We start from the raw sequence: 10,868 nt of genomic DNA on the forward strand, positions 1-10,868 counted from the left end.
AGGAGTACTAATCATGCCTGCACATTATTTCTATTGAAGAAATCACATAAATAATTTTGAATGTGACCAATAAAGACCTACGATTGCTCTTCATTGCTTAGAGGTATTCTCAAAAATATTTTTAGGAATAAGAATAAAAGCATGAGACAGCTCATAAAATATGCAAAAAATCAAAAGGAAATGAAGAGCAATGAGCCTATCTATTACCCTGCAATCATTTTCACATGCCTATAAATCCCTTTGCATAAGTGTTTTGCTGGAGTGAATTATTCCTTTAGCTTTTCGTTTTTCTTAGTTTTGACTAGCCTGTCCTAACTGCAAACCTTCACTATTCAAAGCATATCCGAATTTTCTACCAACAGGAGAAGACAGAACAAATAACCTGTTTCTTACTGCAGTGGTCAATTAAACTTTATTTGATGAGTCAGAAGGTTATAGGCAGTCTTTAGGAAGCAATAATGCTTAGTAAACGTGAAAAACTTTTTCCAGACAAACTGTTTATTCACTGATTGAATCAACACTAGATTTGATATGCCATTACAGTAGAATATTATCATTATTGGTTTTTTGCTTCAAAAAATGAAAAGCCGATGAGAAGTTTTAAAAGCAAAATATTTATTTTAAAACAATACTCCGAAAGGTTTCATTTTTGAAAGTTTGAAATGAAATGTGCAATTATTTTCTATTTTAAGGTTTTTAGCCATATATGTTATCATGATTTTTATACCTTGCTGAGAAAAATGAAATTATGTCAAGTTTAAACGTTGCTTCCTCCTTTAGTAAAGAAAGCCAGTAAGTCTTCACACAGCTGTTGTAGTGAGGACTCAGAGCACTTTTTACACAATAATTCATCAAAGAACATGCCTTTCAGAGAGATCCAAGTATAAGCAAACCCCAAATATGGTAAAACTTGAAACAGAGAAATCAACAGTCTAGCTAATGAACTAGGAGGAGAAGAGGTATTACGTCTTTTTGCTTACCTGGGTTGCTGGTTTAGAAAAGAGATGAAGCCCTACAGAACGATTAATTTGTTTATTCCTTTGCTGTACTGGATATAGAAAAGCACCGCTTACTCTCAAAAAAAGTTGCAAAAAAAACCAACTTGCAAAAGTGCAACGAATTAATGCATCAGAAGCATATCAACAGCCATTAAAATGTACACACGTGAGAGATTAATACAATATTGTCAAGGAAAAAAAAACAAACACAAAACACTTCCTTATATGTCTTGTAACCTGTGTGCATTGAAGCTAACAAAAATCTTCCTTATTAATTCATTGTAAGACTGATAGCTGCAAAGCCAGTCAACTTTGCAGACTGGTGTGACTTTGGCATGGTTTGCTGCAGTTTTTTATATTAAAGTTTGGAGGTTTGTTTGATTTGGTTATCCATTAATGAAGGCAGACATAGTCTAGTGGCAGAAATGGTCAGAATAAAACTGCCTCTCCACCAAGAGAGACATGTTCTAGAAAATTGTGGAGAAACAGTAATTTATATAAATTTATATTAATATAGCTGCCCATCAGGAGCTGAGAGGAATAAAAATACCTCTGTATTAGTCCTTAATGCCCTGATATATACTGCAAGTCTCCTTGTGCTGCCAGATAGAGCTGCACAACCTCTCTGCTCTCTCTTCCAGTCTGAAGGCAAAAGAGAATCTGGTAAGGTGGCACATGTCTATAATTCATTATTGCTTTCTCTAGGAAAGAGAGTCCAGGCCAGGGAAAAATACCTGTCTGCTGCTGCACCCTCTCTGCAAATGGGGGGCACCCAGAGAAAATAAAATCCAAAATATATTTGAGGTTATATACAGCTCTTTGGCTTCTGCCCTCTGTGGTGAGCTCTGGGAACACAGTGACCCTTGACAAATGCAGACAGAAGACAAGAGCTGCTGAGAGCCTCTTCCCTGCAACACAGGCGCTATCCCAAGACTGAGGGCATAGGGCCGGAATTAAAACAGAAAGTGAGAGAACACACCCATGCAGAACAGAGACAGCAATGAGAAACACAAACCCAGAAAGCAGATTGCCCTAAAAAAATAATCAGTGTCTGGAATACGACCCCAAACCTCTCAAATACTCAGCGTTCATCCTACCCAGAGGACAATGCTGCATTGAATCCCCCTTCAGTCCAGCAGACTGGCAGAAACATGTCAAGATGTCAAAGTTTTCAAAACAAATTTCCCAGTTTGCTGGGACCCAGTGTTATATATATCCTTGAAAAGAAAAACTCAGAGCTTCCTGCATAGCTTCATTTTCCAGTTGCCTTTGCAGTTTGTTGGTTTGGGTTGGGTTTTTTTTAATTCTGGTTTGGCCAAGGAAGTGTTGTTACACAACGTGAGGGCACAATTAGCAACCTGATGTTCTGCCAGATCCTTATTACATTGTGTAAACTTGTCATAAGAAATCAAAATAGTCATCACTCTGGCGCCATGGTTGCCTCTGAGCGTGATTTGTAAACTTAAGCGAAAAATATTGGCATCTACGTTCCAGTGAGCTTCTAAACCTTAGCACTCTCAGCTCACCAAGGGCAGTCCTCTAGCCACAGTGGGACCCCAAACAGGAGATAACTGGCTTCTCCCAGAGTTGTAGAAGCAAACCACAGCTGTGAGCTCAGGTCAGTGTTCATAGTAGTATGATGCAGATGGCTAAAAGATTCTAGCAGAGGAACTACTTTCACGCTTTTTCTTAACAGGAATACAAGGAATTACTAAAAAGGTTTATGAATTTTAAGTTTGTTACAAGGAAAAGGTGCTTCATGCAGTCTACGGAAGTCTCTGTCGTTCATAAATTAGAGAACAAGCTAGCAGAGAAGTACCACAGTTAGCATCGTCAGAGAAATGCTAGGTGTAGACTGGCATTGGTGGACTATGCACCAAAGTCAGGGCTTGAGGACAGCATGAGTACATCCATATTCAATCCTTAGTTGGGGGTTCATGTCAACTTAACTCAGTTACCTGAAGCTGGAAGTTGTCAGCTCATCTGCAAGCATGTGAGTTGATCAAAAGCATGAAGGGTCTGGATCAGGATAACAAAGCTGGCACTCTTCAAATCAAAGTGACTAAAGAAAGCCTTTCCCAAGCATGGCATCTCACCTTGTGACACTGCTTTCCATATATATACCTCAGTTCCTTGCATGCTTTGTCTGTAGGATATCATCAGAGAAATCTCATTCTCTCCTGCCCTGGCTGGAAACCAGCACTTCCATGTGTGCATCCTTCCCTTATACCTTTCCTCATAACCTTTTAGAAGTATAAGAAATCGAATCAGTCCACTTAGAGATACAAGCACTTAGAAATTTAGTCAGCAATATGGCAATGGTATCTCATGCGAAGGGTGCCTGTAAGAACTGATTTTCACTGACAAAAACATCATCACTGAAAGATCTCTTCCTATAAACTGTGGTTCTGCAGGCATTCATACCCACATGATGGGGTCAAGTCTCTGGTCACAAGCTCTGGTGCAGTATTCCCCAAAGACCAAAGCATTGTCACTGAAATCAAACTGAGAGCAACCCAGAGAGGTCAGTGTAGAAGTGCATTCTATTTTACAACACTCAGACTTTGGGAGTGTCTGTGCACATATTTGTGTCCTCAATTTCATTATTTCTAGAACAAATATTCTCTAGCAAAACAAACATAACATGCCTTCATCTCTGCTGCAATGTGTTTATAAAAAATCATTTTTCAAAGAATGGAGCAATGTTATCTCAAAGGGAGGGGAGAAATTCAGTAAGTATAGTAGCATTCTGCCTGAGATTGTAGCATTTCTAGCTGGGTTTCACAAGGTCACGTCTCATCTATTTCATCTTATATCTAATTCCTCCTACTCAAAAAATCCATATTATCCTCCTAAGCCAACCTCTAACCCCCTCTGAGAGAAAACTCTTCTTTCATTCCAAAGCTCTGTTCAAGGGAGAAACTCCAGAACTGTAAAGAGGAAAGAACAGAAGGAAGGGGGCAAACACCACAACATTTTCTGGGAAATAAGCGAAACAGAAGTAAAACAGCTCTTCAGTTAAGTGACATCCCCTGGTGCTTTCCAGATCCCCAAGCTGCAGAGGCAGGAAAAATCGGTCATCCTATCCCATGAAATTCATGCCTGCGAACAGTTACAACCTGTCTCTAGTTCTTTGGATGATGAATAGCAAGAGTTTACTGAACTGCACCACTCATCTCATGTTGATCTTGCAGACATGGCTTCAGCTGTCTGCTCTTTGACAACATCTGGAGTCTTAAGAGCATAAACTAATAATATTCACTGGACACTTTCTTTTCCCCTGAAAATCTTCCTGAAAACAAAGTACAGGAGGAATCTCTGCTACCTATAAGGCAGATGAATATAAGGCTGGACTAGGAGGAAAATACACTTTGAACATAATTCAGTAATTCAATGAAGTATCTTTCTTCCTCTTTACAATTCTACCACCCTGTATGCCCTCCATGAGAAGAGATATTGAAACAAGAAAAGGAAGGCGCCTTTAAGCACAAAAGGCCATATGAATGACTTCGATACTGAGCTGTTGTGACGTATCCTGTGGCAATAAGAAAAGTCAACCATAAAATATCTTGTTTAGTTTGTCCATCACCATGCTGTCTGATGATGGGGGTGGCACTGCCCCTGGCATGGCACAGCAGTGGCAGGCATCTCTGCTGCAGCCAGGTGCCCGTCGCCTGTACTAGGCTTCACTGGGAAGCCCACACCACTGCCTCCCCCTTGGCTGCCACCATGAATCTGGAGGAGCTGTAGGATCAAAGGCTTTGAGAAGAGGGGTTGTAGCATCACAGAGAGTGCTGTGAAACAGCTGCACCTGTGGAGAAAAACAATTTCTGTCCAAGGCCTGTGTTAGCAGGTTAAGACTTGGTACTGCAGGATTTGAGATCGTTTAGTTGCAGCTGGCCTCTCCAGATGCTTTGTTGAATGAACAGTCATGCATTTGCTCTTTTATACAGAATTTGCTGGTTCTCGACTTCAATTAACAAACTAAGTATTTGCTGCATCAGTAGTAGGCCAGCACCCAGGACTTCATCATGGTGGGGCTCAACACCAAAGCCACCCCAGAGCAGTAGCAAATAAATCCAGCCTCTGCTTCTGGAAACATGTTCAGGTGGCTTTGCTCCGGATCAGGCACAGTTCAGGGTGTTTAGCTCAGAAAAGCACATTCACTGCTTGCATCATCAGGAAGACCCAGCATGAGCCTGATCTGCTGAGCCTCAGCCCTCTTCTTTGGATGATGTGGTAACGGGTGGGTTGGAGCCAAGGATGGAAAGCCCAGCTCAGCACCTTCCTTCATTTACATGCTTTCAGGCTACTATTTTGTCATTTCTTCATCCCATAGATCACTTGGAAATTAAATTAAGACTTCTCATCTGTAGAGGTCACATTGGCTTTCATCCCCATTAACACCCAGCTCTGATGCGCTGAAGCACAACCACAGATTACCCAAGCATAACTACAGCACAGATACGTACCCCCAGAGCAGCAAAAGCATCCCTTCTGCCAGGGACTGAAATGCTGTAAAGTGAGTTTCATCTACCACACAATGAAAACCCCAAAATTCTGGGAAACTAAATCCCAGTTTCCATGCTTGTGGAGCGCCTTATCAACAGAGAGGACAGGGAATAGAACAGAAATGTTACAAATAGACATTCGCTCAACATTCGGCTACCTCAACTCCATATGCAGGGTAGATAGAAAGTCAGCCACACTTTCCACAGCACCCTGACTGCCGAAACAGCCACCAGGGAAGGAGGAAGCAGCATCTGAGTGAAGAGAGTCTGAGCTGGTCTGTCTCAGAAGGGTCACACATCCTCCATTGCGTGAGTTACAACACAAAGCACCGGGATCCCATCTACCCCACAGCAAGCCAACACTGTGAGGTTCATGGGGAAGGAAAGGAGATCAGAAAGCACCTGGCACTAGCTAGTGATTTGAGTATGCAGCTGGAAGGATAATGCATGGGCTGGGGGGCCTGATGCACACCTTATATTAGCCCAGTGGTATATGGCGGTATTATAGGTGGTATATGAACACCACCTCACCTTAAAACATTTTTCAGAATAAAAAAAGCTATAATTAAGTAGCTACTATTTAATCTGCTTTTATGTTGAAGAATTTGTATCTAAAGCATGCCAACTATATGAAAAAAGTGATTCATTTATTTTGTTTCCTCGTAAACACTTCACAAGTGTTTATGAGACGGCATCATTAGTGACCAGTAAAACATACTCTGATCATTATTTTTTATAAAAGACTTGTGGAAATGTTTGTCAAGACTTTAATGGAAATTGCTTTTTTAACATTTTTCACAGAAAATACCTACTTTCCCCTGTTTTTTTTTTTTAAATGTGAAAACTTGTATCTGGGATGAATAACATTTTTAAAAGAGAAGGGTTTTTTTCCTTTTTTTTTCTCTCTCCAAGAAAAAGTAGAAATATTCACTTGAAAAATGCTTGAAATTAATTTGAATTAATTATTATGGACATGGTTTTCCACTGTCTTGCATTTTTTCCCCCACAGTTCTCTCTGCTAAATAGATCTAATCTCTGATGTGCCCAGAAAAACCTGAATCACACATATACACAGCCCCCTTCCTACAACCCTGTGAGTGCTTAAATTAAGGTGATTAAGCTTGACAAGAAGAAACCACAGAGGCAGATTTCCTCAGTACCATTATCTCTCTGTTTTTCATGCATCAAAATAAAATAAGACATAAAACAAATCTGCAAGAACTCTTTAAAAAAATATCTCCTAAAGATGCACCAGCAGATGTCTCTTCATGCTTTGAAGGGGTCAGAAATCAGCTGGAACTGCCAAGATTGAAGCCCTTAAGCCTTTTATGATGCCAAAAATGTGCCTTTTCCCCATAATGGTTGTAATAGTCAATTGCCAGTGCAGGGACTCCTTGCTCCTGGGTCAGGCAGTCTGCAATGCTGTTTTGGCCTCCTGCAGTCAGAAACCTGTACACATTCCCTGGAGCCTGCCCACAGGGAGAATAGCATTTTCTGTTCATGGTATCCCTATTATTTATGCAGAGTAGGAACCCTTGGTCACATAGGCCCAAGCAACATCTTGGGGGAGCCGTTTTCCACTATCTCTGCACAGACTGCCTGGAGAAAATTATATTTTATCTATCTTATAATTTAATTTATAATTATATTAATTTATATTGAAGTGCCATGGTTTAAGCCAGTCAGCAAGTCAGCAACAGTTTCTACTCCCCCACCCCCACCTCCAGAGGGATGGGGAGAAGAATCGAAAGAATGTAACTCCCATGGGTTGAGATAAAAACAGTCCAGTAACTAAGGTATAACACAAAACCACTACTGCTACCACCAATAATAATAATGATAAGAGAAATAACAAGGGAAGAGAATACGATACCACCCGCCGGAAATGAGCCTGACAGAGAAGAGGACGTCCCCTTCTGGGTAACTCCCAGTTACATCCCTGGGCATGACGTGCTGTGGTATGGAATATCTCTTTGGCTAGTTTGGGTCAGGTGTCCTGTCCCTGCTTTCTTCCGGCTTCTCCTCTTCCCTGGCAGAGCATGAGACTCATGAAGTCCTTGGTCAGGGTAAACATTCTGACCAGCAATTGAAAACATCGGCTTTATCAGTATTATTCCCAGCTGAAAGTCAAAAACACAGTGCTGCACCAGCTACTAAGAAGGAGAAAAACTGACTGCTGCTGCTGAACCCAGGACAGTATCCACCCCTTATTCCATACCATTCACGTCATGCTCAGATCCTACATTTTCCATATACCCTCACTCTCATCTCAGTGCACTGTTATCTTAGTGCACGGACCAATTCCTATAAAGCTGCTGAGTCCATTCGGTCCATGATGTTGGGATCCATCTCTTGTAACAGTCTTTCAGGGCAGGAGAGGCTGTGTGCAGTGTTGGATCGTTGCCTGCTGATGCTGATCGTTCCTTTACTGTAGAACTTGTTTGGTTCTATCAAAGTTCATTCTCTGCTGGGATGATGGTCGGAGGGAAGTCAGGGCCAGTCACTGGTGCCCTGCAGACTTCTAGTTGATGGGCTATAAGAGTATTACATAGCAGGCAACAGCATACAGTTGAGTTCATTGACTGTTTTCCCCTAAAATCAAATCCCCTTGAGGTATACATCGGACTTCCCCATCTTCCCGCATTACCCACCAAGTATATTCAGGTCCCTAAGCAAAAGCAATCCCACGAGTGGGTTTGCCTTTACCTGAAGCAGGAATAACCCAGCATGTCTCCCCAGCAAATTCTTCATGTGCACCACAGGAACTTTGTCCCCCTCTACAATATGTAAAAGTTCTGATGGGGCTGGGCCAGCTCTGTTGGCAGATCCTCTGGTGTTGACCAACCAGGTGGCCTTTGGTAAGTGTGTATCCCAATGCTTGAAACTTCCCCCACCCATTGCTCTCAATGTAGTTTTTAACAGCCCATTGTACCGTTCGATTTTCCCAGAGGCTGGTGCATGGTAGGGGATGTGATATACCCACTCAATACCATGCTCTTTGGCCCAAGTGTCTATAAGGTTATTCCGGAAATGAGTCCCATTATCTGATTCAATTCTCTCTGGGGTGTCATGTCACCACAAAATCTGTTTCTCAAGGCCCAGGATAGTGTTCCGGGCAGTGGTGTGGGGCACAGCGTATGTTTCCAGCCATCCGGTGGTTGCTTCCACCAGGGTAAGCACATGGCGCTTGCCTTGGCGGGTTGGTGGGAGTGTGATATAATCAATCTGCCAGGCCTCCCCATATTTATACTTCAGCCATCGTCCTCCATACCAAAGAGGCTTTAACCGTTTGGCTTGTTTAACTGCAGCACATGTTTCACACTCGTGAATAACCTGGGCAATAGTGTCCATTGTTAAGTCCACCCCTCGATCATGGGCCCATCTGTATGTTGCATCTCTGCCCTGATGACCTGAAGTGTCATGGGCCCACCGAGCCAAAAATAATTCACCTTTATGTTGCCAATCTAAGTCCATCTGAGCCACTTTAATCTTAGCAGCTTTATCCACTTGTTGGTTGTTCTGGTGTTCCTCAGTGGCCCGACTCTCGGGTACATGGGCGTCTACATGCCGTACCTTCACCACCAGATTCTGCCCCTGGGCAGTGATATCTTGCCACAGTGCAGCAGCCCAGATGGGTTTACCTCTGCGTTGCCAGTTGCTCTGCTTCCATTGCTGCAACCACCCCCACAGGGTATTTGCCACCATCCATGAGTCAATATAGAGATAAAGTACTGGCCACTTTTCTCATTCAGCAATGTCCATGAGACTCACAAAGTCCTTGGTCAGAGTAAACATTCTGACCAGCAACTGAAAACATTGGCTTTATCAGTATTATTCCCAGGCCGAAAGTCAAAACCACAGCACTGCACCAGCTACTAAGAAGGAGAAAAACTGACTGCTGCTGCTGAGCCCAGGACATGAAGGTATAATTCATAATACATATTTATAAAATTTCTATTTCTATAAGCACACAATTTACTGAATGTCGTGGTTTAAGCCCAGACAGTAACTCAGAACCACACAGCTGCTCACTCACTCTCTCCCTTCTTCCTCCACTCTGTAAAGGACAAGCTACAAAGCAGGGCTGTGTGCACTTTTCCACTTAACAGGATCTGTAAAGAGCAAATTTCCCCCATGCAATCCAAAGGAGATATGTGACTTCTTTCATAAGAAGTGAGTGGGTTTTGCTTCAGCAAGACTTTTAAGGACTACCCAGATTATCACAGGACTCCCCTGCCCAAGGACGGGTGAATGTAGGAAAGTGATGGCAGGATTTTGGCTCCATACTCTCATTCTGCTTCATCAATCTGCACTGAGGGCTGGACCATGGGTATCGTTGCACAGAGGCTGGCATCTCCACTTGGTCCTACACCAGTCATCTATCACATGGCAATGACAGACCACAGTCTCCTCATTTGCAGTCACCTCCAAAATAACTCCCAGTCACTCTTTAAGTCACTGATCAAACTGACTCACTGCCGGTACCCATGGGACTGGAGCACTGGAGTGAGAGATGGATATTAAGATCTGAGGCAGCAAATAGGGTTGGAGATTCAGGATCCCTGAAACATCACCCAGCAAGTCATGCTGGAAGCTGCACCTGTTTAGTTCTATAAGAAATGATAGTACTTCTAGAGAGCTAGCAAACAAGAGGGACAACTGAGCTGTGAGGCTCTGGTACCCCTTAGTTGAGCGTGTATTCTAGACCAAAGAAAGGAGCAAATACTTGTCATTTCACATAACAAATAACTCTGCAGCTGCATCAATGCCTGATGCAGATGGTGATACCATAAGTACCTGTTAGCATACCTAGAGTTCAGGAGACAGCAGTTTGAGCCACAGCTGATTTACCTGACTTTTACTGGGGCAACTGCTCCATATCTGCAGCAAGGGAGCTGGGATGCACATCACCTGCCTATGGGCTTTGGAAACTTCCAGGGAACCAGCTCTCAAAAGCTGATCCAACTCATGTGAATTACTTGGAGAAAAGGCAGAGCCATCTTCTGTACTGGGCTTTCTTGCATCAGGAAGTAAGGTCTAGTAATGTATGTACATAGGGCAAACACTAGAAAATTAATTTTTCCTTTACAGGTTCCATAGATTGATTTCAGCTTGCTTCCAGCCAGTTTACTGGTAGGTCTCAACTTCCTGAAAGAGATAACATGGTACTGAAGGTAGGAAGGTAATATCCTGCCTGATTGAAAAAAGGATAGGAAAAGATTCAAAAGGAGAGATGTGAAGCCATAAGGATCCCTGATAAGCAAGGGTATTTACTACCAAAAAGTCTGATAAACATCAATCAAAGAAGCATCTGGTAATCACTTTGTTCAACTAAATCAGAACCTGAAAGTCACCCCAC

This window comes from Psittacula echo (genome assembly GCF_963264785.1).
Source record: "Psittacula echo genome assembly, chromosome: Z".
NCBI lineage: Eukaryota > Metazoa > Chordata > Aves > Psittaciformes > Psittacidae > Psittacula > Psittacula echo.